The sequence below is a fragment of the Adelges cooleyi genome, unplaced genomic scaffold (genome assembly GCF_023614345.1).
Source record: "Adelges cooleyi isolate 19-005CV unplaced genomic scaffold, UGA_ACOO_1.1 ACOO_flye_CR_arks_rails_tigmint_CR_PRNA_1, whole genome shotgun sequence".
In the NCBI taxonomy this organism is placed as follows: domain Eukaryota; kingdom Metazoa; phylum Arthropoda; class Insecta; order Hemiptera; family Adelgidae; genus Adelges; species Adelges cooleyi.
The window spans coordinates 3,399,747-3,427,448 of record NW_026095751.1 but is presented as its reverse complement, the minus strand read 5'-3'; the positions used below and the strand labels follow the sequence as shown (position 1 = coordinate 3,427,448).

General features: G+C 30.2%; 1 long non-coding RNA gene across 1 annotated transcript; it reads left to right on the top strand.

Moving 5' to 3' along the window:
• Positions 1 to 24,143: 24,143 nt before the first annotated feature.
• LOC126843567 (uncharacterized) lies at positions 24,144 to 26,660 on the top strand. Its single transcript, XR_007686445.1, has 5 exons — positions 24,144 to 24,286; positions 24,997 to 25,014; positions 25,571 to 25,603; positions 25,973 to 26,011; positions 26,423 to 26,660. It is a non-coding gene; the product is annotated as an uncharacterized LOC126843567 (long non-coding RNA).
• The last annotated feature ends 1,042 nt before the right edge of the window (positions 26,661 to 27,702 follow it).

Genomic DNA, 27,702 nt, shown 5'->3' with positions numbered 1-27,702 from the left:
GACAATCACGATTGTAATACGGTTATCACCATATAATATTATATAATCACGATGGTTACATTAATAATATTTTATCGACATTGATAAACATAACCAAAAACAGATTAATTTTACAGCTGCTTTTTTATTGATAAAAAAGTGTATACCGTGTTTATAGTCTTTATAATGGTGGCTTTTATGGATGCCACAGTTGTCTTGTTTATTAAATTTTAATTTTGGATCTGCACGTTAAAGGGTTAAGTATTTATATACTTATTAGCAAAATAAATAGTTATCACACGGAAGTCGTTGGATTTTTTTTAACTGACATTTTTATCATAAATAACTATTTTAGCTAAAAAAGTTCAATAGGTAATAAAATAGACATAATTAAAATCTATACATAACAGGATCCTTCCGCTCATTAGTTAAAGAGCCTACCTAATGAAAATACATATTATTGTAATAACTTAATAATCATTGTTATTAAATTTTCATTGAGCACCACATTTAAGAGACTCCCATTATTAAGAATTGGTCGTTAAGTAACTATTTAAATAAAAAATCTGTTAATGAAAATATTGTAAAATTCAGCCTCTACCAAACAACTAAGAAACGAACAAGGTATCTGACAGTCATTAGTCATACAAAAGAGAGATTGGTCACCCAAACATTAAAAATAATTATTATTTCTTAACATAATACCATATTTATAATAATGACCAATACAAATCAAATTTAAATAATTAACAACAAAATTTGTAATAAGTATTAAAATTTATATTTCAAAAGTATCATGATTAGGTTTGAAATTTTTTTTTAAATATTTTATGCATTTCTTTAGCTTTGTTTTAACTCTTCGTGGTTCTCCTATATAATTGTATCACATGATTCTCGTTTTCATTCATCATCTAAAATGTCTATTTATTTTTTAATATATTAGCATTATATTTTATGTTACTGAAAGGTTAGAGGCCCAGTCTACTACTTGTACTACTACTACTACTACTACTACTGCTACTATTTTTGTTCATATGACACTAATTTTAATTATGATGGTGTCTGCTAAAGTAGTGTTGATGACCTGTATGATGACCACGTCATCAATATAGGTTACATGTTATTTAAATAAATGCGGGCAGTACTTCCGGCGACTCGAGACTGATGACCAAACAAATAAATTATCAATAAACGTTAAATTGCAAATATATATAAAATAGACGGAAAGGCATTGCTTTTTGTCAGTCGAATTTACCGTAACCACATGTCATCAGTCAAGAGTACTTGGTTGTCGCTGTCCGTCTGCAAGGTTTAAGTTTGAAAGTTCGTTCATTTAACACCTAGCAGTCTCTCCTCATCCCTCGTGAACTTGTCTTGCGATTCGTTCGGACCCCTCGTACTTAATCATTCCTTTATCTCTCCAAGCATTCGTGTCTTGCGATTCGTTCGCACCTTGTACCTATCCTTCCTCAATCTGTAATTCTTTTAATCCAGTGTGAACAACGGCACTTCGACATCCGCGAACAACCCGGACGGCAATCCGTTATACTCTTGTGCTCTGACAAGTTTGAGTTCAACCAGTGTCATTATTTTTATCTTATGACAGCGGCTTAAACGATTTTGTATTATTAAAGCTGGTTTGTTTTATTAAAAGTGGTATACTTCAATTGACATTTACTCGGTCATAACACATAAACATGAGCCTATGCATCCGCTTGTAGTGTGGATACTTTGAATTTTTTTTAATTAAAGTTAGCTTTTGCTCATTTTTACACTGAATGGAGTGGAGTTGAAGGAAAAAAAAAATGTTCGATAAAATCCAAAAACTAAATGTTTGTAAAAAAAAAAAAGAATTAAACGGTTAGGTTAGGTGGTAGTGAAGTGGTAGTCGAAATAAAACTTAAACATACCATTTGTGTTTACTTTGATTGTTGTTGTGTACAAAATATATTCATTATACACATTCGTGATAATATGCGTAAAGATAAAGTGTTAGTCCAACACGTACAGAAATGTATCATACCTACTTAACTATCCGGATTGTTCGGTTCTCAGTGATTCGTTCAAAGTTCGTAGTTACTCGTGATTTAAATTTTTGCAAAAAAAAAAAATAATAATAAAAATGCACGCTAGACGCTTTTTAAACGGTTCGGCCTTTCTTATATTATGCAGCAGTATGATATTTGATTCGATTGCGGCAGATACCGTACGCCAGATTTCCAGACTTCTGAGTAACCCGGGATGGCGCGGCTTGCATCCACTGGAAATCGTCGACGACAGTGGACGGCACAATATAAACGATTTGCTTGGGGACGATACCGAAGGACCAATCATGATAACAGACAGCAACGTAGATGGTAAAATCCAACAAGCCCAACATTTCCTGAGTTGCCAGTACGATATTGTTTTTCTAACATATCAAAAATATTTATACAGAATTGGCAGAATATGCACGTTTCTGTACTCATCCGATCAACGGGAATGTCTGGATAAGTTCATGAAGATATTCAACCCGGAAACCTTAGTGTCGCGCATGCAAGGTGCGCTATCATTATTCAATACCCTATCTCCGCAAATCGTGTTGAAAACCAAAGCTTTCGATATCCTGAAAAGGTTCAGTGAATTGTACAAACCCGTCAGCTTCCCTGAAGATGGCACTGACGTGAGCGAACATAATTTTAACAAAGTAGACAATCTTTTAACAAAATTATTCAAACTTGAACTAAACGCTATCGAATTTTTCGAAACCTACTGTGGTCCAGCGGCACATCTAGAAGAAAAAAAATTTGGCGATTCCACGTTTTAAGTGGACCCAACTGGTCCACTTTAAAATTCATGAAATATATTTCAATTCGAGCAGCGAAGTCGATAAAATTAGCGAAATATACACTTTGGTTAATATCGCAACAAAAGAGTTCCTAGAAATGGATTACGCTCTCCTGGGTTTCGCGTTCAGTACGGAATTGAACGGTACCGTTTTAAACGAAAATCCCGACACGGTAAACCGAGTTCACCAAACAAAAAAGATACTAAGACACACTCCGGCTGGTCACATTATTTGGGTCACTTGAGGATTATGGTGGATAATCAGAAATACGGTGTTGAAAAACTGTTCGCCCCTGAAGTTGACGAGCATAATAATATTGACAGTAAAATTCGTCTCGTCTACGGGCTGATGAGCTGTTACTATGTTGAAATATTAAAAGAGTTATTGTTATACTACTAGTCTATATCAGAATTCTTTCATTCGGGAGCCCCGAAGACAAATTTGTCTTTGTTAAATCCTTTGTGCAAACAGTAAAAAAGAGCGATCCAGTTATAGTGCACATGAAAGCCGCTATTTTATATTTTCAACTGTTATCTCCTCAGACCTCAGACATGTATGTTTCGAAAATCCTAACCTTGTTCAAGAATTTTATTGAAATAACAAATTTTTATGACACAAATTTTTATAACAAAAATGAGAACGTGTACAATGAGGATAACTTACTTAAAAAAATAAAAAGTTTAATGGAGAATTTGTCAAAAATTGAAAACGAACTAAATAAAATATACATTCAGATGTCTTGCATGGTTTCAGAGGAGCACAGAGATAATTTTGTTCTTGAAAATCCACAAACAGGTATTGGAAGACAACTCGATGAGAAACTTGATTCGCTTATAAAACATGTGTTTCCAGAATTGGGTCTAATGTTTACAGTATAAATAGTTTTCAAGACCAATTACAATAAGGAAGTCCGAATATTCAAACTAAAACAATCAGAAAAATGTTAAATATAATAACAACATTCACAATTATTATAAAATAATAATTTAATTAAATATAATCCGAGTGTAATATAATTATTTTATTGAATACAATAATACATTTTGACCATTAAATTCAACAATAATTTTAGTCAATTTAATGTTTCTTATGTACTGGCCTAGAATTATTGGTTTGTAATAATATGTTTATAAAACTGTTCGAAAAATTATACCGACCGGTCGTAAATTTACCGTTTTGGTTATGTTGAAATGTGTTTTTTTCTAGTGTAATATCACGATAACATTTTTCTCGTGGAGTAACCTACTCGATTAATGTCTGATGTTCCTTGGCTTTAGTGGTCCGCCCCGAAGGGATCCCCTTCGACTGCGGACCGACTAGTAGCACTGGGTGCTAATGGCGGGCCGGAAAAGGTGTGTCACAGGGTGAAGTGACCAGTCAGAAGGCCGCTTATCGGATGGCACTACGTCACGTTAGTCGCCTTTTACGACAGGTGTGAAGACCCGATGACTCGAATAATATCTATATGCATTTTAAATCCTATGTGGTTGGTACTTTGATGGGTCAAAAATAGAAAAAGGAAACTTCTTTATCGTTAAAATCGAGTAAACCAAAAATATAACTGATTGTTAAAAAATGCATTCACTGTGTTAACGTTCTATTTTGGGGCATTGAATAGGTGAGTACATTTTAACAGCATTCTGATCATATCAATACAAAGTGGTTCTAAATTGGCAGAAATTTTCTTATTGCTTTAGGAGTCAACACTGACAACGAGTTAATAATTGTTCTAAAAATGTATGAAATATAAATGATATAACTATTTGTAATATGTTAGCGTTCACTTTTACAAGCAGGTAACTTGTAAAAGTGAATGCTAACATATTACAAATATTCAGTAGCTACTTTTACAAGTCACTTGTTCTGTTATGATAAATTGTGCTGAATACTGAAAAATACACAATAACAACGTCTAACATCTTCTAAGTTATTGACTGGTTCATAGTTAACCAATCAGCCTGTACATTCTACAGAAATATTAATTGATAAGAAAAATTAAAGTATATTTTAAAAACAGTATTAAATCACAAAAAAACGTAAATTACAGTTTATACTAATTTTTTAGTATTCTCTTTATCAAAGTAGTGTAACTATAGCAACACTATGATATGAAATTTAATTGGTTTTTCCAAACTGTGATTTATGACTTAAGCTCAACAATTTCGACTCGTGATTTTTTAACCTTTATTTCATTTGGCCCGAAGATAATGTTTTATCAATGTAAAACTATATCATCAAATTATTATGGTCAGACGATCAATCCTTTTCGTTCAACGTTAAATGGTAAGTTTAATAGAACACTGTAATAGTGTATATTATAGTTATTATAGTGTATACAATAATTGTATCTTAATATAGGTACAAAATAGTTATTCTTTATAATTATTGAAACGTTTTACGGTCATGCTAGAAAAAAGTTCAAACATTTCAATAGGTGCCTACACAAACACCAAAACACACTTGTTTTTGTCAATTTTTCGCCATAGCCAAAATTTCCTAAAAAATATACTACCGAAGAAAAAACAGCTTAAAAAGCATTTAAAACTAAGCGAGTCGCTAACATTATGAAAAATACCAAAATGTGTGTCATACGTGGAATATAAAAAAGCCAGTACAATAAGGTTTTGGGCATGGGGGGGCATAGTGTGTTTTTGAACAATATAAATAATGTATCTGTGTATTTTGTACTTGAATAATTTTTATATTGTACTGATAAAATAATAATATGCGGCTCACTTGTAAAATATGGTTTATAGTTTAAATCCAATATTGATTCCATAGATTCAATTGAACGGCGATTTTTAATATGTATTGCTTATGAAATGGGATCTCGGGAAATTAGTAGTTACTATCAGGCGTCTAGTAATAATATTTTTTAAAATTTTACTTTCATTTTCAGTTCCTTTAATATTATTCAATCAATAATAATATTAAATATTCATAGATCAAAAAAAGAGCAGACTAGTAGAGCGTTAGAAGAAGCATCCGGTATATCAAAAATGACTAATGCAGTAAAAACAATTTTGTGTAAAACGTGGTATACCTTCTGAACTAAGCAATAAAATAAAAAACAAAATATGTTTTAATGATTCATACCATTATATCAAAAAAATAAATAAATTACAGGCAAAATGTTTTATACTAGAAAAAACCTGAGCAAACACCTTAATAACCTATTTAAATAATTTTTCGAAACATATTTATGCTACTAACTAACCTTTAAAAAAGTATTTGCGGATCGCCAATACTAAACCTTCCTACCATCTTCCTTCCATTGTTATGCATGTTGTTTAATGTTTATTTATGTGTCTAATTATTTAATATTAAAAATATCAATTAGGACAGCGAGATCTAACTCAACAAAGTATAAAAAAATTCCTTCCTCCTAGAATTGTTGGAAACTGTTTCTTTATTTACATTTTTGAGCGTCTCATTTTAATACTCTACAACATTAATGATTTTTCTCAAAAAAATTTTAAATTTTGTTTACTTATAATAATAAGTAGTACAGAATTATTTATTATCGTTTAATAAGTTCATTTATTTTTGTTATTTATTATGGAGAAGAGTGCATGCGGAAGAAGAAATAGAAGTGAAAACGCAAATAAAAATTAGTTATTAGTAGTTATGTAATTTTTTTTTATTTAAGTCATCATTTTTCAAAAAACCTGCCACATTTTTGGCTTTACTAGACTCCGTGCCATCCTGATTATACCTACCTCTCCGCCAACGTCGGTATGAAAAAACATACGCAGTTTAATAAAGTTAGATTTATTGTAATGTACAGCACAAGCTTCTTTTACAAATACAAATTTTGTATAACAATTTGAACGTTGGTGTTTTAAATGTTTATTAAAAAACTTATGCAGCTTGAAAACTGCCTCAATAGACTATCTTTGCAAATATAATTGTTTGGATAACAATCTGACTCATAAAAAAAAAAATGTAAAATTAACAAAAACAACTACAATTCAATATTAATGGATAACGCTATTAAATTGTATGTAAATTATAAAATTTTGAATTGTGTTTATTTTTGTTATTTTCTTAAAACAAAACCAAGAAAAATGCCTTCCTTTTCTTATTTTTTTCGGGAGAGCTTTTTTTTTGGTCTAAGTAGTTTATATTATTGGAATCTCTTATTTACATGTAGTTATCTTTAATATAAAACAATGTTTGACTACAGATCTACTTTAGGTCGAATTTTCAGACATCAATCCCTAGAAGTTCACCTAAAAAATCTTCATAAACATAAAGTGCCCACCTCTTCTTGGGAAAAAGATTTATGATATTTGTTTGGATTATCAACGTTTAACGGTTGTAATATGTTTAAAAAATATTCTATACAAATTTGGAGTTTATTGACTATTTTTTAAAAAAAGTTATAGAACGTCGTACTCCTAAGTTGGAAAATCTCTAAAATTGTTATACAATTTACATGCAATCAAAATAAATGTAGCATTATGTAATAATTATATATGATTACATAAGAACAATTTAATGGTATAATATTGTATAACACAATAAGTGACTTGTATAAGTAACTACTTTAATATTAATTGTACTTTCTTTAGTATAATCAGATAACTATTAAAATTGAATGTCACCATTTTACAAATGGTAAAATAATTTGTATTTCTTAAAATGTAATTTGTATAAAAGTAATTTACACGTTGACGGCCACGCCGACAATAGTGTTAAGATAATTTCTGCCAATTTAAAAGTTTGATTCAATTTGTATTGACATTACCGGATGATCGGATTGCCATAAAAACCTTACCATTCAGTGCACAAAATATAATGTTAAAACAAAAAAAAAACCAATGATTGCTATAGCTATACTATTGTTATTGACATTGTGACTTAGTTTTTCACTAATCAGTTAAATTTTTCGGGTTTTCTCGATTTTGAAGATGATTTTATCTAGTTTCGACCAACCAAAGTACCAACATGATTTCGAATCTATAAATGTGAAACTCGAGTTAATCAGTCCACAGGAAAAAAAATTATTGCTGAATTCAAATGGTATAAGTATATTAATTTATTTAAAAAATAATTATATTATAAATAATTATATTACACTCGGATTTAAACTAATTGACTAATTATTTTATCATTATAAATGAAGTTATTATATTAAACAATTTCGTTATTGTTTTAGTCTGAATAATCGAAACTTCTTTGTTATAATCAGGCTTGCAAACAAGCTATACTGTAAGCATTTTTTTCTGTATACAAATTATTGTAGAAAATTTGTGGAACATTTTTATTTTGTAGACAATATCGTGAAAAAGGTCGTGGATAATTGCTTTATTAGACGAGTAGGATTAGCGATGAAATGGACATTTAATTTGAAATGGAAAATTTTTGAGTAGAGAGAATTTGTTAACATGTCGAGAGTGAACTGTAAACATTAGCCCCAATTTTGGAAACACTGTATTTATAAACAAGTCAATTTTTTTATCGAGTTGCTTCTCAATAGCTGTTTGCGAATTTCCGAGAACAACATTATTTTTGTGTTCATTCGTTACCATGCAAGTCATCTGACTGTATATTTTGTTTAGTTCATTTTCAATTTCTGACAAATTATCCAGAGAACTTTTCATTTTTAAAAGTAACTTTGCCTCACGATAGACTTTCTCATTTGAATAATAAAAGTCTGCCAAAAAGACATTTGTTACTTCAATAGAGTTCTTGAAGAAGGTCAGAATTTTCGAAACATAAATATCTGAGGTCTGAGGAGATAACAGTTGAAAATATAAAATAGCATCTTTCATATACACTATTACCAGATCGCTCTTTTTGACTGTTTGCACAAAGGATTCAACAAAGACAAATTTTTCCTCAGCTGTCATCCCCGAATGAAAGAATTCCGATATAACCTTAATATATAACAATAACTCTTTTAATGTTTCAACATAGTAACAGCTCATCAGCTCGTAGACGTGGCGAATTTTACTGTCAATATTATGCTCGTCAACTTCAGGGGCGAACAGTTTTTCAACACCGTATTGCTGATTATCCACGATAATCCTCAAATGACCCAAATAATGTGACCAGCCGGAGTGTCTTAGTATCTTTTTTGTTTGGTGAACTCGGTTTACCGTGTCGGGATATTCGTTTAAAATGGTAACGTTTAATTCCGTACTGAACGCGAAGCCCAGGAGAGCGTAATCCAATACTAAAACCTCGTTTATTGCGTCGTTAACCAAAGTGTATATTTCGCCTATTTTATCGACGTCACTGGAAGGCTTGAATTCTATTTCGAATGTTTTTGCGAGGGCCCAACTAAACGTGGAACTATCAAATTTTTTTTCTTTCAAATGCGCCGCAGGGCCACAGAAGGTTTTAAAAAATTTAATAGCTCTTACTTCTAGATCGTAGAGTATCGTTATAATATTGTATAATTTGTTATTATTGTATGCACCGCCGTCAATGTCATCTTCAGGGAATATGGCGGAGACGTACAATTTACTGAACCTTTCCAGGATATCGAAAACTTCCGTTTTCAAAGAAGTTCGTGAAGTTAATGAATTGAAAAACGATAGCGCACTTTGCATGCGCGACACTAAGAGTTTCGGGTTCAATATTTGCCTTAACTTACGCAGACATTTCCATTTAGGAGAAGAGTTCATCCACTTGCATACTATGCTAAGTCTGTACAAATATTCTTGATAAGTTAGAAAAGCAATAGTGTACTGGCAGCTCAGGAAATGTTGGGCTTGTCGGATTTTATCGTCTACGTTACTGGTTGTTACCATAATCCGACCTTCGGTATTGGTCTCAAGCAAATCGTTTACATTGTGCCGTCCACTGTCGTCGACGATTTCCAGTGGATGCAAGCCGCGCCATCCCAGATAGCTCAGAAGTTTGGACATCTGGTGCACGGGGTCTGCCGCAATCGAATTGAATAATATACTACTGCAAAATATTTGAAACATGAAACCGTTTAAAAAATGTCGAGCTAGCATTTTAATTTTTATAAAAATTTATATCACGAGCAACTACGAACTTCGAACGAATTACTGAAATACTACAACTTTACGCATATTATCAAGAATGTGTGTAATGAATATATTTTGTGCAAACTAACAGTCGAAGTAAACGCAAACGGTAGCGTCGTGCTTTATTTCGACTACCATACCCCTCTTCACATCACCTCCTATGACTGCCACCACCGACCGTATAATAATTGTGCCATGGTGCTTTAACAACTGCCGCTGTATCGGTTGTTTTTGTTTTCAACGGTACCGTCTGTTTTTTTACATTCAGTGTGAAAATGAGCAATAGCTAACTTTAAGCTAAAAAATAAGTACTCTGACATACCTACCGGAATAAACTACCATCTCTGTATGTTTTTAGTGTTAATGATTCTCTCTATAAGGGAAAAAAACAATAGTTATAATGAAATATAATTTATTATACCGCGAAAGTGTTGTACATTTTCATGATGTAAGTAAAAAACACAATACTTTTTATATTCTTCAGATACATTATATTCTTATATATATTCTTCAAAAGCACTTTAAAAAATGTATTTCTTTTTCTACAAAACGGCATAAAAGTATTAATGTATATACCTGTAATTTATACATAATCATTAATGCTGCTTTAGCAGACAGTATAATAATTAAAAGTTATGTTTTATAAATAACCATTTTATTTATTTAACATATTATGTTTAAGAATGTAGTTGATTTTTGTTTATTTAACTAGCTACATGCATGTTCCGCTTTTAATTGACGAATTAACGTGCTGTGTTAAAAAAATATTGTATCATGAAAAATGTTTGAGCTAACAACGGAAGAGTGTTAAGTATTTTAACATAAATTAACACAAGCGGTGGCTTGTACGTCGTTTTGTAAAATACTAATCATCCAGGCAATGCTTAAAAAGGCGGCCGAGAGACGAACAAAAGATTAGATGACACGGTCGTGACATAGCCACGGGAATGTGTCAGCCTATAACCACAAATATCTATACGATATTGCCCCAATAACCCCCAAAGACGAGAACATTATCTCAGAAATAGATAGGATAAAACATATTCGAAAGACACTACCAGATATTATGAAGAGCGCATCCCTGTTTTGTATATTCGTGTTTTACCATCATTGTAGCGCGTAGAATGATTATATTTATTGTTTTATCCCTCAAGATATATTTCAACTACATTGCAATAATTATCGTTTAATGCATTATAACTATAAGTGATCAACTAAAATTTGTATTAATACCTAAAATCCCCTTATTATACGAAAGCCAACAATATATAGTAATTATTCTTTTACACATTAAATGTATAAGAAAATATGAAGTATATTTATTCAATAACCTGCAATTTACCAGTTTTATTACATAAATCAACATTTAATAGGCTAACCGAATATGCAATTGAATTTGCTACTCCGATTGAATTAGGTTAATTTTCCAATTCAAATGGAAGACAAAAAAAACATTTTTCTTGAACATACTTTATCGTTGCTTATTGTTGATACGGTCTATATCAAAAAAAAAAATAATGCAGTAAAAAACCATTTTGTGTAAACGCGTATAACTAAGCATTAAAATGAAAGACAAATTATGTTCTAATAATTTATATCATTATATCCAGAAGAGATATCACAGGGAGCGGTCCTAGGCATAGGATATTCTGATGTCGGAGATCCCCAAGATACCGGGTGGCTCACTCTTCGGTTCTGAAAGAAAATGTGTACGTTGGTTTTATATACGACTTCGAGTACATAATGGAAATCAAAAAACAGACCACATGAAATCCTCTTAATGAAATAAAAATGTTTTATCATTTTTCACTCCACTCTATTGAATCCTATCTAAATTGTCTCTTTCGATGGCCACTATCGCAATAAAAATTAGGTTACCACTTAGCGGGTTTAAATTCGCCACTGGCCGCGTCTCTGTCATCAGTGGCGACGTCGTCAAAATCGTCATCGAAAAATCCAAGTTTTCCATTGTCCTTAGTCGTTGTCCGTCTCCCCCGTTTTCATTGGCGTTATCTGGACCGGAAGCATGGTCACCCACCCCCGGTGCAGGGCTACCAGCAGCAAAGCTGCTAGCTTGATGCAACCTTAGGGACGAGCCACTTCTACTGCCGTACCTCGGGGTCCGACCCTGAAAATTTTATCAATTTTTTTTTTTTTTTTTTTAACTACAAACACACATTCCACCATACAACAAGTGCACAGGCTAGTCGATGTAATTTCTTCTTCTTTTGAGAACAAAAAGTATTGTCCGGGTGTCTTCCTGGATGTAGCACAAGCCTTTGGCAGAGTTTGGCACACCGGATTGTTGTATAAAATCAAATTATTCCTCCCTGCTCCTCTTTATTTACTAATTCGATCATACCTTGAAAATCGTACATTTAAAGTTCGTCATGGTAATGCCTTTTCCTCCCTCTTTCCTATATTAGCAGGAGTTCCTCAGGGAAGTGATCTTTCGCCTGACCTCTACAACATTTTCACTTCAGACATCCCTCACACCCAAAACACTATTCTAGCCACCTACGCCGATGACACAGCTATTCTATCCTCCAATAGAGACCCCACCGAAGCATTTAATGCTCTTCAACAACACCTCGATCAAATTGGAAAATGGTCCTCAAACTGGAAAATTAAAATTAATGCAGAAAAATCTGTACATGTTTCTTTTACACTCAATAAAAAAAATACGCCTATTCTCACCCTCCAAGAAGTTCCTATCCCTTCCTTGTCTCAAGTCAAATATTTAGGTATTATTTTAGATAAAAGACTAACCTGGGGCCCCCACCTAAAATCAAAAAGGAAGTCTCTAAATACTCGTTCGCACTTACTACGTCCTATACTGAAATCCAAACTCCCGCTTCATAACAAAATTCTTATTTATAAGTCAATGTTAAGACCAATTTGGTCATACGCAGCTTTACACGACATGATTTATGATTAACATTATACACACATCTTGAAAAATTACTACAATACAAAATAAATATTACTAAATATGGTATTCTAATACAATTCATCAGGTTAAACTTATAAAAATGTTATATTTTTTGCTTCGATGTTTTTTAAAATATGCTTCTATATATAAATATATATATATATATATCAAAACAACATGTGAGGCGTTAATGACGTTTTTTATTAAACTTGTTTAAACATGCACGAAAAAGGAGATGAGAGTTAGGGGATGAGTGTTAGGGGTGAGAGTTAGGGAGTGAGAGATAGGGGTGAGAGCTAGGGGTAAGACATGATGGTTGTGGTTGGGGTGGGAATGGGGGGGGGCATATATGTTGTATTCACAACGTTCAAAATAGAAATAAATAATAATTTTAATATTTAAAGGGGCCAAATTCTCTATGAATTGTTTTGGGCCAGATATTATGAAAACACTAAAATATTAGCCTGAGATACATAAAAAAGTATCCTGTGGTGTTGCGGACTCGTACGCAAGCTATATAATACCTTTTTAGTATGCACATCATCAAAGTAGTATAACTATAGCAATACTATAAGAAATTTAATTGGTTTTCCAAACTGAGATTTATGAGATAAGCTAACAGATTAAGATATTTGGTATCAACGATGGAGCTTCTTTGTCGGATGACCCTGATTTTGGCTGTTTTGAAATTAGGTTAAGTTGGGTGGAATTGAAATGCATGTAACCAGACCAGTAGATCATTAAAAATGACAGTTTGGCCACCTAATTTGGTCAGGAAACCTAACCGGTTGGTTTAGAGTGTACTTTTCGAAGTTGGGTTTTTAAGGAGTCTTCTTGTCCTGATCCGCTGGCAATGTGCTAGCAGGTAGACCAAACCTGTCAACCCCGACTAACTAATGTAAGGGCCAACTCTAATACTTGAGACCGCTTAGCACAGACTCAAATAAGAGCTCGTGAGCCCCCCCCCCTACAACGTCAAGGGGGGTTATGATTATTATGTTTTGTTCTCGACTTATATTAGTATTGGCAAAAAGTACATTATAAATGTAGTCAAGTACAAAATATGCAGGTATCCTAAAACAAGAGATAACTTTGCATCGACACGTTTTTTTTTTGTGTTTGTTTAAACAAGTTTAATAGAAAAACGTTATTAATGCTCTAGTTGTTATTAAATACAACGAAATAAAACATTTACATAAGCCACTTGTAATTGAAAACTCCATTTAGTCATATTTATTTTGTATTATAGGAATATCAAAATATGCGTTTTCATAGTGAATACTGTTAATGTTAAATACTGTGTAAAACTACGTATGTTTTTGGCAATAATGGCATGCATATGTAAAAAAGTTATCCCAAAACGTATAATAATTTTGTATGTAGTACCTTAAAATTTGTAAACAATGTTTGTAGTATACTATCATCATCAAGCTTAACGGTCTTTTAAGGCCTAACGCTATGATCTTGAGGTGGTGGTTTCTAAACGGATTCGCTGTCCATTTGTAGTATACTATAAATTATAAAAACCTGTATACTATATAAATATATTGAAAATAAAACAAGTCCCTAGAGTTCATAGCAGCAACTTATGCATTAGCTTACAAACATTTAATGCTTTTGGAATTTAAATTGTTTAAAAATAAATTCCGTCACCCTATGACTGAACCCTACTGTATTGGCTTTTTTTATAATCCAGGTGTGAATCATAAAAACACAGTTTGATATTTTTCATAATATTAGCTAATCGCTTAGTTGAAAAGGTTAGCTTAAGTTTTTGAGTAAAATATTCAGTTGTTTTTGTAGGTTTTTTTATTATTTTTTCATCTACACATAGACCATAGCTGTTCAAAACATTTTTAATGATTTTTAAGAACTTTTATTCTGTTTGTGTAGGCACCTATTCAAATGTTTGATCCATTTTCCAGCATGACTATGAAACCCTAATGTTTTAATAATTATAGAGAATAACTATTTTGTACATAAAGGTACAATATTAAATTGACCTTATGTAAACATTTATAAGTATTACTTAATTCGATTGTACGAGTATTGTATAACAATACTATTATTTTAAATGCGATAAACTGAATGTAGACGAATCAGTAGAATTTCTTTAGATATCAGAAAATATGAGCAAAAAAAAAAAAGGATCAACTGAAATAAAAAACATACATTTAAACCAATAAAGGAAGGTATTTTTCTTTGTTTCATTTTTGTATGTGTTCCTATTCCTAGAACTTAGAATAGATACACTTTTAAAATAAAAACACGCATAACTTTTTGAATTATTGAATATTTACCATATTTTGTTACTTTGTAGATATTCATTTTTTTCATATACCTAAATTAATTTTAATTTTCAGCGATTAAGTCTTAAACTACGCTTAAAATTGTAAAAGAAACATTTTAAGACTTCTAACGGGAAGGAGTTGGATCTCACTGTCTTAATTAATTACAACGATATATGGTATATCTAATAAATTACAAAATAGTATATAAATAAGTACAAACTGAAACAACACAAATAATGATGGAAGGAGGGTTTAGTATTAGCAATCCGCATAATCTTTTTTTAAGGGTTGGTTAGTAGCATAAAATAAGTTATGAAAAATGACTTAAATATGATATAAAAGTTTTTGCTCTGGTTTTTTCTTGCCTCTGATATCTCTTTTGAATATACCTAATGATCATTAAAACATATTTTGTTTTTTATTTTATAGCCTAGGTGTTTTACAAACTAATATTTTTACTGCATTATTTATTTTTGATACTAGTTTTTCTTATCACAATTAGTAACGATAAAGTTTGTTTTATAAAAAAATTGTTTTGTTTTATCTTTGAATTGGAGAATTACCCTAATTCAATCGGAGTAGCAGATTTAATTTGCATATTGAATATTTGCATATTTGCAGGTTATTGAATAAATATACTTCATATTTTCTTACACAATTAATGTGTAAAAAAATACGAGTAATAACTATAAATTGTTGGGTTCCGTACAACAAGATATTATAGACAAAATTAAAATTAAAAAATCATACTTCTATTTTATTGGATTTCGTTTAACAAGGAGATTTTAGCTAATACTAAAACTGTTTGATATTCGAATTCTAAAAGTTCTGAACTAGAATGAAAAATAATTCAAAAACGTTTATTATCTATATATTCAAATACTTAATAGAAAAATTAATAGTTGACACACGTTGGTCGTTGAATTTTTTTTTAACCACGTTTTTTTTCTATGAAAAACTATTTTAGCTAAGACAGATTATTGGTTAATAATACAGACAAAATTATAATAAAAAAATTATACTTTTATCTTGTTGGCTTTCGTTTAACAAGGAGATTTTAGCTATTACTAAACATTTTAGTTGGTAGTTTAAAGTTATTAAACGATAATTATCGCAATGTAGTTGCAATATGTCTTGAGGGATAAAACTATTCCACACGCTACAGCGATGGTAGAATACCAATGTACAAAATAGGTATTCACTATAACTTATGTAAATATACAGTGTTATCTTTCGCTCGTTAGTTAAAGGAGTCTACAAAAGAAAAATGCATATTATTGTAGGAATATGATATTCATTGCTAGTAAAGTTTCATACAGCACCACATTAGAATCCCATTAATAGTTATTGGTCGCTAGGTAATTATTTAAATAAAAAATTTAAAACACAAAAGGGATACAAAACGGCGATTGGTCACTGCTTCTACTACCACTACTACATATAATGTACATTTAAAATGTATTATTGAGTTTTTGAATATTTATGATTAAGTTTTAGGAAAAGCTGTTGAAACAAAGCGGTGCCGTAATCTGATACGGTCGGTAGTGGCAATCATGAGTGGTGATGTGGAGGAGGGGCAGTAATAGTCGAAATTATACTCAAACATACCATTTGTGTTTACTTTGACTGTTGGTTTGCACAAAATATAAACAATATACAGATTCGTCCTAATATGCGTAAATGTGTGGTATTAGTCCGGCACGTGCCAAAATTTATCATACAAAGTTAATTATCCGGATTGTTCGGTTCTCAGTGATTCGTTCAAAGTCCGTAGTTACTCGTGATTTAAATTTTTTGCAAAATAAAAATGCTGGCTCGACGGTTTTTAAAAGGTTTGACGTTTCTTGTGTTATGCAACTGTACGTTATTTGATTCGATTGCAGCAGACCCCATACAGCAGATGGCCAAACTTCTGAGTTATCCGGGGTGGCGCGGTTTCCATCCACTGGAAATCGTGGAAAACGGTAGAAGTTACAATGTGAACGATTTGCTTAGGATTGATACCAAAGGATTGCCGATTATGGTAAAGGCCAGTAACGTAGATGATAAAATCAAACAAGCCTACCATTTCCTGAGTTGCAAGTACACCAGTATTTATCTGACATATCAAGAATATTTAACACAACTTGGTCTATCATGTCATTGGGTGCCCTCTCGCGCTCAAAAGAAATGTCTGCGTAAGTTTTTTGACATATTAAACCCGGAAATCGTAGTGTATCACATGCGAAGTGCGCTATCGTTTTTAAAATCGTTATCTCCGCAAACCATGTTAAACACCGAATTTTTTGATATCCTGAAAAGATTCAATATTGTAACTGGTCATTATAGAGTACACTTTATTATAGAAATATTATTCGATCTAAAAAAAAGCGCATTCAATTTTTTCAAAAACTCATGTGGTCCGGCAGTATATTTAAAAAAAAAAAAAATTGATAGTTCCACGTTTAGTTGGGCCCAATTAATAACATACTTAATAGAATTCAAAAGGATCAGCAAAGTCGATAAAATGCGTGAATTATACACTTTGGTTAATAACACAATAAACGAGTTTTTAGTATTGGATTACGCTCTCCTGGGTTTCTCGTACAGTGCCAAACTTAAAGCTACCGTTTTAAATGAAAATCCCGACTGGTCAAAACGATTACGGAAAACAAAAAAGATACTAAAACACTCCGGCTGGTCACGTTATTTGGGTCACTTAAGGATTGTGGTGGATAATCAGCAATATGGTGTTGAAAATTTGTTCACCCCTGGATTCGATGAGCATAAGATTGCCAGTAAAATTCGTTCAGTCTGTGATCTGATGTGCTGCTACTATATTGAAATATTAAAAGAGTTATTGTTATACATCAATGCTATATTAGAGTTCTATCATAAGGGAATGACACCTAAGGAAAAATATTTCTTTGTTAAATCATTTGTGAAAACAGTTCAAAAGAGCTACCCAGTTCTATTGTACATGAAAAACGCCGTATTGTTTTTTCAATGGTTGTCTCCTAGGACTACGGACACGTATGTTTCAAAAATCTTAATCTTCTTTAAGAATTATATTATAATAACAAATGACAATGACACAAACTTTAACAATTATTATAATAAAAAAGAGAACGTGTACCATGAGGAAAAGTTAAACATAAAAATGAAAAGTTTCCTGGAGAATATGTCAGAAATTGAAGTTGAACTAAACAAAATATACAGTCAGATGACTTGCATGGTAACGGCCGAGCACACAAATAATGTTGTTCTAAAAAATTCGCAAACAGGAATCGAGAAGCAACTCCGTAAAAAAATCAAATTATTTAAAAATAAAGTGTTTCCGGAATTAGGGCTAAAGTTTATACGTAATAATCGACGAACTAGAGATTTCTATATATTTAAATATCCCCAAATAACTTAACTATACAGAACCTGCTAAAATGGCCTATAGATTTTCTACAATAACTTGTGTACAGGAAAAAAATACTTACAGTATAACACGTTTGCAAGCCCCATTACAACAAAGAAGTTCGAAAATTCAGATTGAAAAAATAACGAAAATGATTATAATCAAACTATATTTACAATAATAAAATAATAATTCTATTAATTATAATCCGACTGTAATATAACTATTTATAATTTAATAATTTTTTGAACACATTAATATATTTTGACCATTAAATTCAACAATAAGTTGACTCTGTTTAATGTTTTCACTATGCACTGGCCTAGAATTTTTGAGTGATTATGAGGTTGATGAAATTGTTCCTTACATTATACCGTTTTATTGTGTACCACACTATTTATAATATTATCACACAAAAAGATAATATAATAACATTTAAAATAATTCAACATTATGACATACATGGATCGTTTAAGTTGAACAACAACTTGAGTCTATTTAATTTTATCTTTTTTTATATTTAACAAATTGGATTCGATGACCTAGGAAAGAGTTACACCAAGATATTAGGGGAATGGCAAAGCCAATTTCCTGTAGTATTTCTCAAAATCAGTATAAACAACATCGGTTTTATGAGTATAGGAAAAAGATTTTATTATATGATGTCTTATAGTTATTAAATTAGTAAGATATGATTTATTATAACGAAATCCATGTTGTTGTGGTGCTAAAATATTTTTAAATATAGGTGTTAGTTTAATATTTATTATTTTAAAAAATACTTTTGGGAGGATAAAAATTATTGATATAGGACGGTAGTTTGAAATTAATGATTTATTACCTTTTTTAAGAATTGGGTTAATATAGGTGGATTTCTAAAGTGATGGGAATGAGCCAATATTTAAATAAATATTGAAGAAATATGTGATAGGTGGAGAAAGTATAAATCTGAGTTAAATAAATATATAAGAAAGAGACCATCAGGACCAATAGCGTTTTTAAATGAGAAAATATCCAATTCGTTGAAAACTTCAAAGAGTTCAATATGAAGTGCATTTAACGGATTAATAGATTGAACTATATTAGACTGAACATATTATTTGTAGGAACTGTATCTTTATATACTGAAGAAAAGTATTGACTAAATAAGTCAACAATTTCTTGACCATTTTCAGCTGTCTTTTGGTTAAATGGCATTGAGTTGGTCAAACCAGGTGACTTTTTAAGTCACCTGCCAAATATCATTTGTTAATATGTCAATAATTATTTGTTTGTGACCTGAAGTTTTACTGTTCTTTGATTTGCTAATTGCGTATTTGACTTCATTTGGAGAAAAATGTTTGAAGGGAAAAATCATGGGTATGGGGCTAACTAATAATTTGTTGATTTATTTTAGATAGTTGATAGGAGGGCTTATGTCATTCTCCGTAGAAGTAATCGGCAAATGAGTTGGATTTGTCAATGATCCCGATGTTCCAATAATAACTATTGCGAATAACTATTTTGTACATTAGGATGCAATATCATGCTAGTAAATTGTCTTTGTGTAAAAATTTTAAATTATTACTTAATGCTACATTTAATTTAATTGTACGTAAATTGTATTGTCTTAACTGCGTAAATAAAATATTGAAGACACACACTCACACTGTGTTTGAGTGTGTGTGGTTAGGTTACCACATTTTGGTTTCGGTGTGAATCATAAAAACACATTTTGGTTTTTATAGTATTAGTCTATTGCTTAGTTTAAAAGGTATATGGGCGATTCTCTGAAACTAAGGAATTTTTACATTTATTTTTTTACTTTTAAAAAAGTTAATTTTTTACCAATTTTTTTTTTGGTTTCTGATCAAGCATAGGGTTCACATTCAAGACCATTAAAGTTCCTTCAAAGAAATTCTTAGTTAAGTAGAAAATTTAAATTGCCATTATACGAGACTGAACTGCAGTGCTAAAAACTAAAGAAATAATCAAATAAACAAACAAATGGTTATAATTAACAACTTAATAGATAACATTATAATACTATTATTGACATAATATAGTAGGTTAACACATTGAACTTTTATAAAACTAAATGTAAAATTTCAGTCCCTCATAATAATATTTTTTGGAAAAAACGAGGGACTGAAAATCGCCCCCAAAAACATTAACTACTGGTTGAAAAAAAGCCATATTTTTGTAACACTTATAGATTATAAAGGCACTTATTATGAAAAAAACAATAAAAGAAAAGACACTTGCAGTTAAAAAATACAGCTTTGTGAGGGCCAGAATGACGAATTTGGCGGACTGCGTTTTTCTCAATATTACATTGCCTAATAATCTTCCAGAAATGAGATAAGCCAAATGTGGTCAATGTTACTTTTATGTTGACATTCAAGCAATTTGGTTATCTCTCAAAAACGAAATTTGAAGTAAAAGCTTTGAATTGGTGCCACTTTAAGAAAAATATGAGATCCTGAACTAAAAAGTTAGGGACACATAGTTTACAGGGTGAAATGAGGAAATGATTGAAGTATTCAAAAAAATATAATTGATTCTGAAAACTAGAGTACCTGCTTAACTGAATATTGTCAGGTGTTGATTTTTAGAATGAAGTCAAACATCTAGGACATATTTAAAATACAAAACCAAGGTGTGGGACATTGTGAAGGACTGAAAATTCAACCATTTAAATTTTTTTTTTATTAGAAGTAGATAGTTTAAGCACCTTAATTTTGATAAAAAACGTTGTTCCGGAACTATTTTACGTAAACAGTAAATAAATTTCCTAAAAATCAAAAAAACAAGTCTAGTAAAAGTTTGCGGACCTAAAATTCCTTGGTTTCAGAGTCAAAATATACAGTTGTTTGTTGTGCGTTATTATTTTATTAAATATATATCTTGGACGCAGCTGTTTAATAAATTGATTACGATTCCATTTGTTATTGTCGAAAACAAGTGTAATTTTTAGCATATTTGGTGCGGTGTTTGTGTAGGCACCTTTTTGGTATGAGTCAGACTGTTATCTGAAAAATGTATTTGTAAAACAAAGCCTGTGCTATACTACACTAAATCTAACATTTTCAAACTACATGTTTTCTTATATAAATGCCAAACCATACCAACGTGGGCGGAGGGGTATATAGTTGGGAAGGCGCAGAGTCTAGTGAGCCAAAAATGAAACAGACTCTAAGAAAAATAAACACTTAAACAAAGAAATTAAATAATTACTAATTAATAATTTTTATTCCCACCTACCTTTGAAACAAGATGGTTTATTAAAAAACTTTATAATTTTTTCTGTTTGTTTAATTTTTTTACAACTACCAATATAACGCGCCCAATCATTGATTTTAAACTTCTATTTCTTTTTCTACATACACACACAATACTCATATCCATTACTGTTAACAAAAACAAATAAATTTATTAAATAATAATAAATAAGTATATACAATTATCATAGTCGCATTTATAATGAATAACAAATATCAATCAATTAATAAAAAATAATAAATAATTTTGAGAAAATCTTATATATTTTAGAGCGACACTATATCAAAACTCAATTTAATTTTACAGAGATTAAGTCTTAAACTACGCTTAAAATTATAAATGAAGAAACAGTTTCTAACACTTCTAGGGGAAAGGAATTTTGGTATATTTTGTTATGTTAGATCTCACTGTCCTAATCAATACAACGATGTACGGTAAAATTCATAAATTACAAAATAGAGTATAAATAACTTCAAACTGAAACAACATAATTAATAATGGAAGGAAAATGGAATGGGGGTATAGTATTGGCAATCCGCACAATCTTTTTTTAAGGGTTGGTTAGTAGCAAACATTTTTTTTTAAAAATAACTAAAATATGTTATAAAAGTTTGTAGAAAAAGAAATAGAAGTTTGAAAACAATGATTGGGCGCGTTATATTGGTAGTTGTAAAAAAATTAAACAAACAGAAAAAATTATAAAGTTTTTTAATAAACCATCTTGTTTCAAAGGTAGGTGGGAATAAAAATTATTAATTAGTAATTATTTAATTTCTTTGTTTAAGTGTTTATTTTTCTTAGAGTCTGTTTCATTTTTGGCTCACTAGACTCTGTGCCATCCCAACTTTATACCCCTCCACCCACGTTGATATGGTTTGGCATTTATAGAAGAAAATATGTAGTTTGAAAATGTTAGATTTAGTGTAGTATACCACAGGCTTATTTTACAAATACATTTTTTTGTATAACAATCTATGACTCAAAACAAAAAATATAATTTTTTGGATAACAGTCTGACTCATACCATAAAGGTGCCTACACAAACAGTAATCAATTTATTGAACAGCTGTGTCCTAGATGTATATTTAATAAAATAATAACGCACAACAAATAACTGTATATTTTGACTCTGAAACCAAGGAATTTTAGGTCCGCAAACTTTTACTAGACTTGTTTTTTGATTTTTAGGAAATTTATTTACTGTTTACGTAAAATAGTTCCGGAACAACGTTTTTTATCAAAATTAAGGTGCTTAAACTATCTACTTCTAATAAAAAAAAAATTTAAATGGTTGAATTTTCAGTCCTTCACAATGTCCCACACCTTGGTTTTGTATTTTAAATATGTCCTAGATGTTTGACTTCATTCTAAAAAATCAACACCTGACAATATTCAGTTAATCAAGTACTCTAGTTTTCAGAATCAATTATAGTTTTTTGAATACTTCAATCATTTCCTCATTTCACCCTGTAAACTATGTGTCCCTAACTTTTTAGTTCAACATGTATTTGTTTAGTCCTTAACACTGCAGTTCAGTCTCTTATAATGACAATTTCTTTAATTTAAATTTTCTACTTAACTAAGAATTTCTATGAAGGACCTTTAATGGTCTATAATGCAAACCCTATGCTTCATCAGAAACTAAAAAAAAATTGTTTTCATACAGTTACTGTGCTAAATAAATACAATGGGTAAAATGGTGAATGGTTTTTTCTGGGTTCAAGACTATGTAAATCTGTATTTAGAACTGTTCTAATTATTTTTTACAACATTATTGCACGCAGTATTCAAAAATTGTAAAATTGTTATTCTTAAAAAGTTGTGGTAATGTATGGACTAAGAAGAAGTGTTTGGTGTATCGATATCAAACTATAATAAAGAAAATGCCGGGCTTAAATTGTTTTAAAAATGTATATGAAACCTGAGTCTTTAGTGCATTATGATAAAATAAACTTGCATTGTTAAACAATATGTTAAAACAACACGGCAATATCAATAAATTTCATTATTTCGGACATTGAATAGATTTTGTTAATAAAATCTAGTCTATTATGTTTGTGATACTAACTTAACTGTAGGTTTTTTAATTTAACTGTTTCGGTGTAACCTATACATTTTACACCACTAGTGTGAAAAATATTACTCATATGTCATAAATCACTTTGCTGCAAAACTAAAAAAACAAGTTGCTAAAAGCATACAAAATGTCTGGCGGTATTTTAAACTAGGTTCTAGAACCAAAAAACATAAATTTTGTGTGTTGTTTACACGTTTTATTCGTAACAATAGTACTCAAATTGTACTTCATTCGGCCAAACATATTTAACAAACAATGAACACATACACAATAACAATACATAAACCAATTAAATATGTACAATCCCTTCGCCTACAAAATAATACAAACATATCTCTCTATATAATGTAAGCAGCAAACGTACTGCTGCTTTAGTATGGTATTCTACATTCTTTATGTTAATAATTATAACTATTTGAATAAAATGAATTTGATAAGCTTAATTTGTATGGTAACCACCATATTTTGCATAGTGGTGTCCGTGTATGCGGGTAAAGATGATCCTCCACCTTCAAATCCACCTGCAGAAGGTATAACAATTTTTTTTAAATATAAAATAAAATTAATTTATACAAAATTGGTAAAATATTTTTTATTTTTTGTAGTATCTTCGGCCAACAAAATTATTTCACTTATTTCGAATACTGTTTGTCGTTTTTACCAGATTTTTCGACTTATCTATGAAATTTTACCTTTTTTATACCTCATTTCATTTTGTTTTCTAAGCGTTTTTATGGAGATCCCAATTTGAAACTATGTACACTTTATGTAAAATTTCCTCAGCTTTCTGATGAAAATATTAGAATAATTCTTAATTTTCGGGCGCTACAAAAATTTTAACTTCTTAGATAATAAACACGATTTTAATGACTTTCTGTTACGCGAAAAAAAATTAATATTTTTTTCAGAAAACTGACATTATTTTTCACAAAAATCTGATTTGTACTAATTTTTTTTTTTTGATGGCCAAAGATACTAAAAAAAAAATGATAAAAACAATTTTTAAGAAAAAAAAAATCTACTTAAACGACCAAGGCCAATATAATGTAATTGTAGTTGAATTGACGTGTTTTCTTGCAAACTTAGTTTTTATTTTATGAATGTAGAAAAATATCTACCTAAAAATCCATTTAAAACGAATACATATTAAAACAACTGTATACTTAGCCTTAGAACCATGAGCCATATGATGCATTAGGATAAATAAAATATTTAAGTAATTTTGTTTTAGATATTTCAGCTCCTCCTGCCCCTGGCTGTAAGTCTTTGACACTGCTATAACTTATATAAAATTAAAAAGTAAAATTAAATATACATTTTTATTCTTCGTTTTTTAAATAATTGTAAGTTGGAAGATAATATCAGTTTTTGTGCTTTGCACTGATACTATCTGTTTTTTAATTATTTTCAATAAAGCGGAAATGTGTATAAAATGTTAAAAAGTGTCAAGAAAAAAACTAAAAATACTTTAACGACCAATGCAATATTTTGACCATACATTTGTTTCTAAAAAAATACCAATTTCTAATCATTTTTACCTACTGATTTATTTTTTACGAAAATGTATTTCAATTAAATCACGCTCGAAAACAAATAAAAATTACCAATTTTCTGCATTTTTTTTTTGTAGTTGAATTGACGTTTTTTTTTGCAAATTTAATATTTATTTTTTATGAGTGTAAAAAAATATCGACCTAAAAATCCATTTAAAACGAATACATATTAAAACAACTGTGTACTTAGCCCTAGAACAATGAGCCATATAATGCATTGGGATGAATAAAACATTAAAGTAATTTTTTTTGATATTTCAGCTCATCCTACTGGGGTAATACCACCTCATTACCGTAAGTTTTTGAGACTGCTGTAAAATATATAAATTTCAAAAGTGAAATTGATTATACATTTTCATTATTCATTTTTGAAATAACTTTTAGTTGGATGATAATATCAAATTTTGTGTATTGCGAAGATACTAACAGTTTTAAAATTATTTTCAAAAAAGCTGAAAATATGTATAAAATGTTACTAATGCATTACATTGTTTACAATACAAATAAGTTTATCATGTCCATAAGCATATTATTATATAAAATTGTATGTCTAGTTGAAAAAATGTATAAAAATTATAATTTGTGGCTAGCAAAATAAAACGCTTTAGATAAACAACTAAAAATGGAAAAACAAGTATTTAAGTTATTTTTTCTGTGTTTCAGCTCAAGTACCAGCACCACAACTACCACCAGATCCACAAAGTAATTTTTTGACTTTACTAAAACTTATATAGGTTGTAAAATTGTAATTCAATACGCAATTTTATCATTCAGTTTTTAAATGACTGTAAGTTAGGACGATAATATAAGTCTGTGTGCTTTACAAAGATACTAGCAGCTTTAAAATAATTTTTAATAAAGCTGAAAATGTTAAATTATTAAATTTAAAATTGTTTTATAAACGATTATTTTATACATAAAGTTTGATGTTTAAAATGACAATTGTTTCGAAATTAAAAAAATGGATACTAGTAAATCCTAAAATTTTTTTAAAAATGGAAACACCTTATACATAATACATTTATAAAGGAGCCTAACTTAATTTGAATTGAAATTAATATGTATGCTAATTATAAATAAACGATTTACAAAATATTTAAATATTTTTTTTAGACGACGACGACGACTAACAACAAAGGTGAAGTATCCAAGATATGTGTCACATTCTAAAAATACATATGCTTACTAATATGTGTATATTGTGAAATGTTCATCTTTGTTTATCATAAATTTATTGTGTTTCAACCTTCCGATTTCTCTAATAACAATATATTACAAATAACATATTTCGTTACGTATCATATAAATTATATTATGTATGTTATATAACACTGTCTACCAATAAAAATAATATTCATCGAATATATAAATTTGTATTTTATAATCTAATCTATTCCAACTATTTGTTTTCACCATAATTGGTATAATTTTTTATAACGTTTTTTTTTTTTTTTTTTTATTATAACGTTTTTATGAACTCACAATCTTGTTTGTCGTTCCGGTTGGAATCTTACAACTCAAATTTCGAGCACTTCCCGATTAGATATCCGGCTGAAACTTTCGGGGTAGCTCACAATTCGATGACAATGCATTATTAATCCACAAGAGGTTGAAAACTCCGCCCCTAAGGGGGTTAAAATGGGGTCGATTTCTTGTCCGTCGTTCCGGGTGGAATCTTGCAATTTAAAAAGACTTAATACTCACCCGCCAGCAAAAATTATGCGTGGTGTGTTTGGGCGTGAACCGTGCTCAGATATGAGCGGTACCAGGTTCAAACCCGTTTCCATCATTACACTTTTATGCATTTTCTTACAACTTTTATGATAATTTATATAGTAATTACAGCTTAATTTCAACTTAAATGATAATTTATATAGTAATTACAACTTAATTTCAACTTAAACGATAATTTATACAGTAATAAATCTAAAATGATGAGAAACATCAAATGTAGGGTTATCCAGTACTTTAAAGTGTAAACATGTATTCTGTGTCTCTTAGAGTGTCCTTCTCGAGGTTGGGTTTTTAAGGAGTCTTCTTGTCCTGATCCGCTGGCAATGTGCTAGCAGGTAGACCAAACCTGCCGACCCCGACTAACTAATGTAAGGGCCAACTCTAATAACTAAGACTGTTTAGCATAGACTCAAATAGGAGCTCGTGAGCCCCCCCACTACGACAAGGTATTATGATTATTATGTTTCGTTCTCGACTTATATTAGTGTTGTCATAAAGTACATTATAAATGTAGTCAAGTACAAAATATGCAGATATCCTAAGACGTGAGATAACTTTGCATCGACACGTTTTTTTTTTTGTGTTTGTTTAAACAAGTTTAATAGAAAAACGCTATTAATGCTCTAGTTGTTATTAAATACAACGAAATATAACATTTA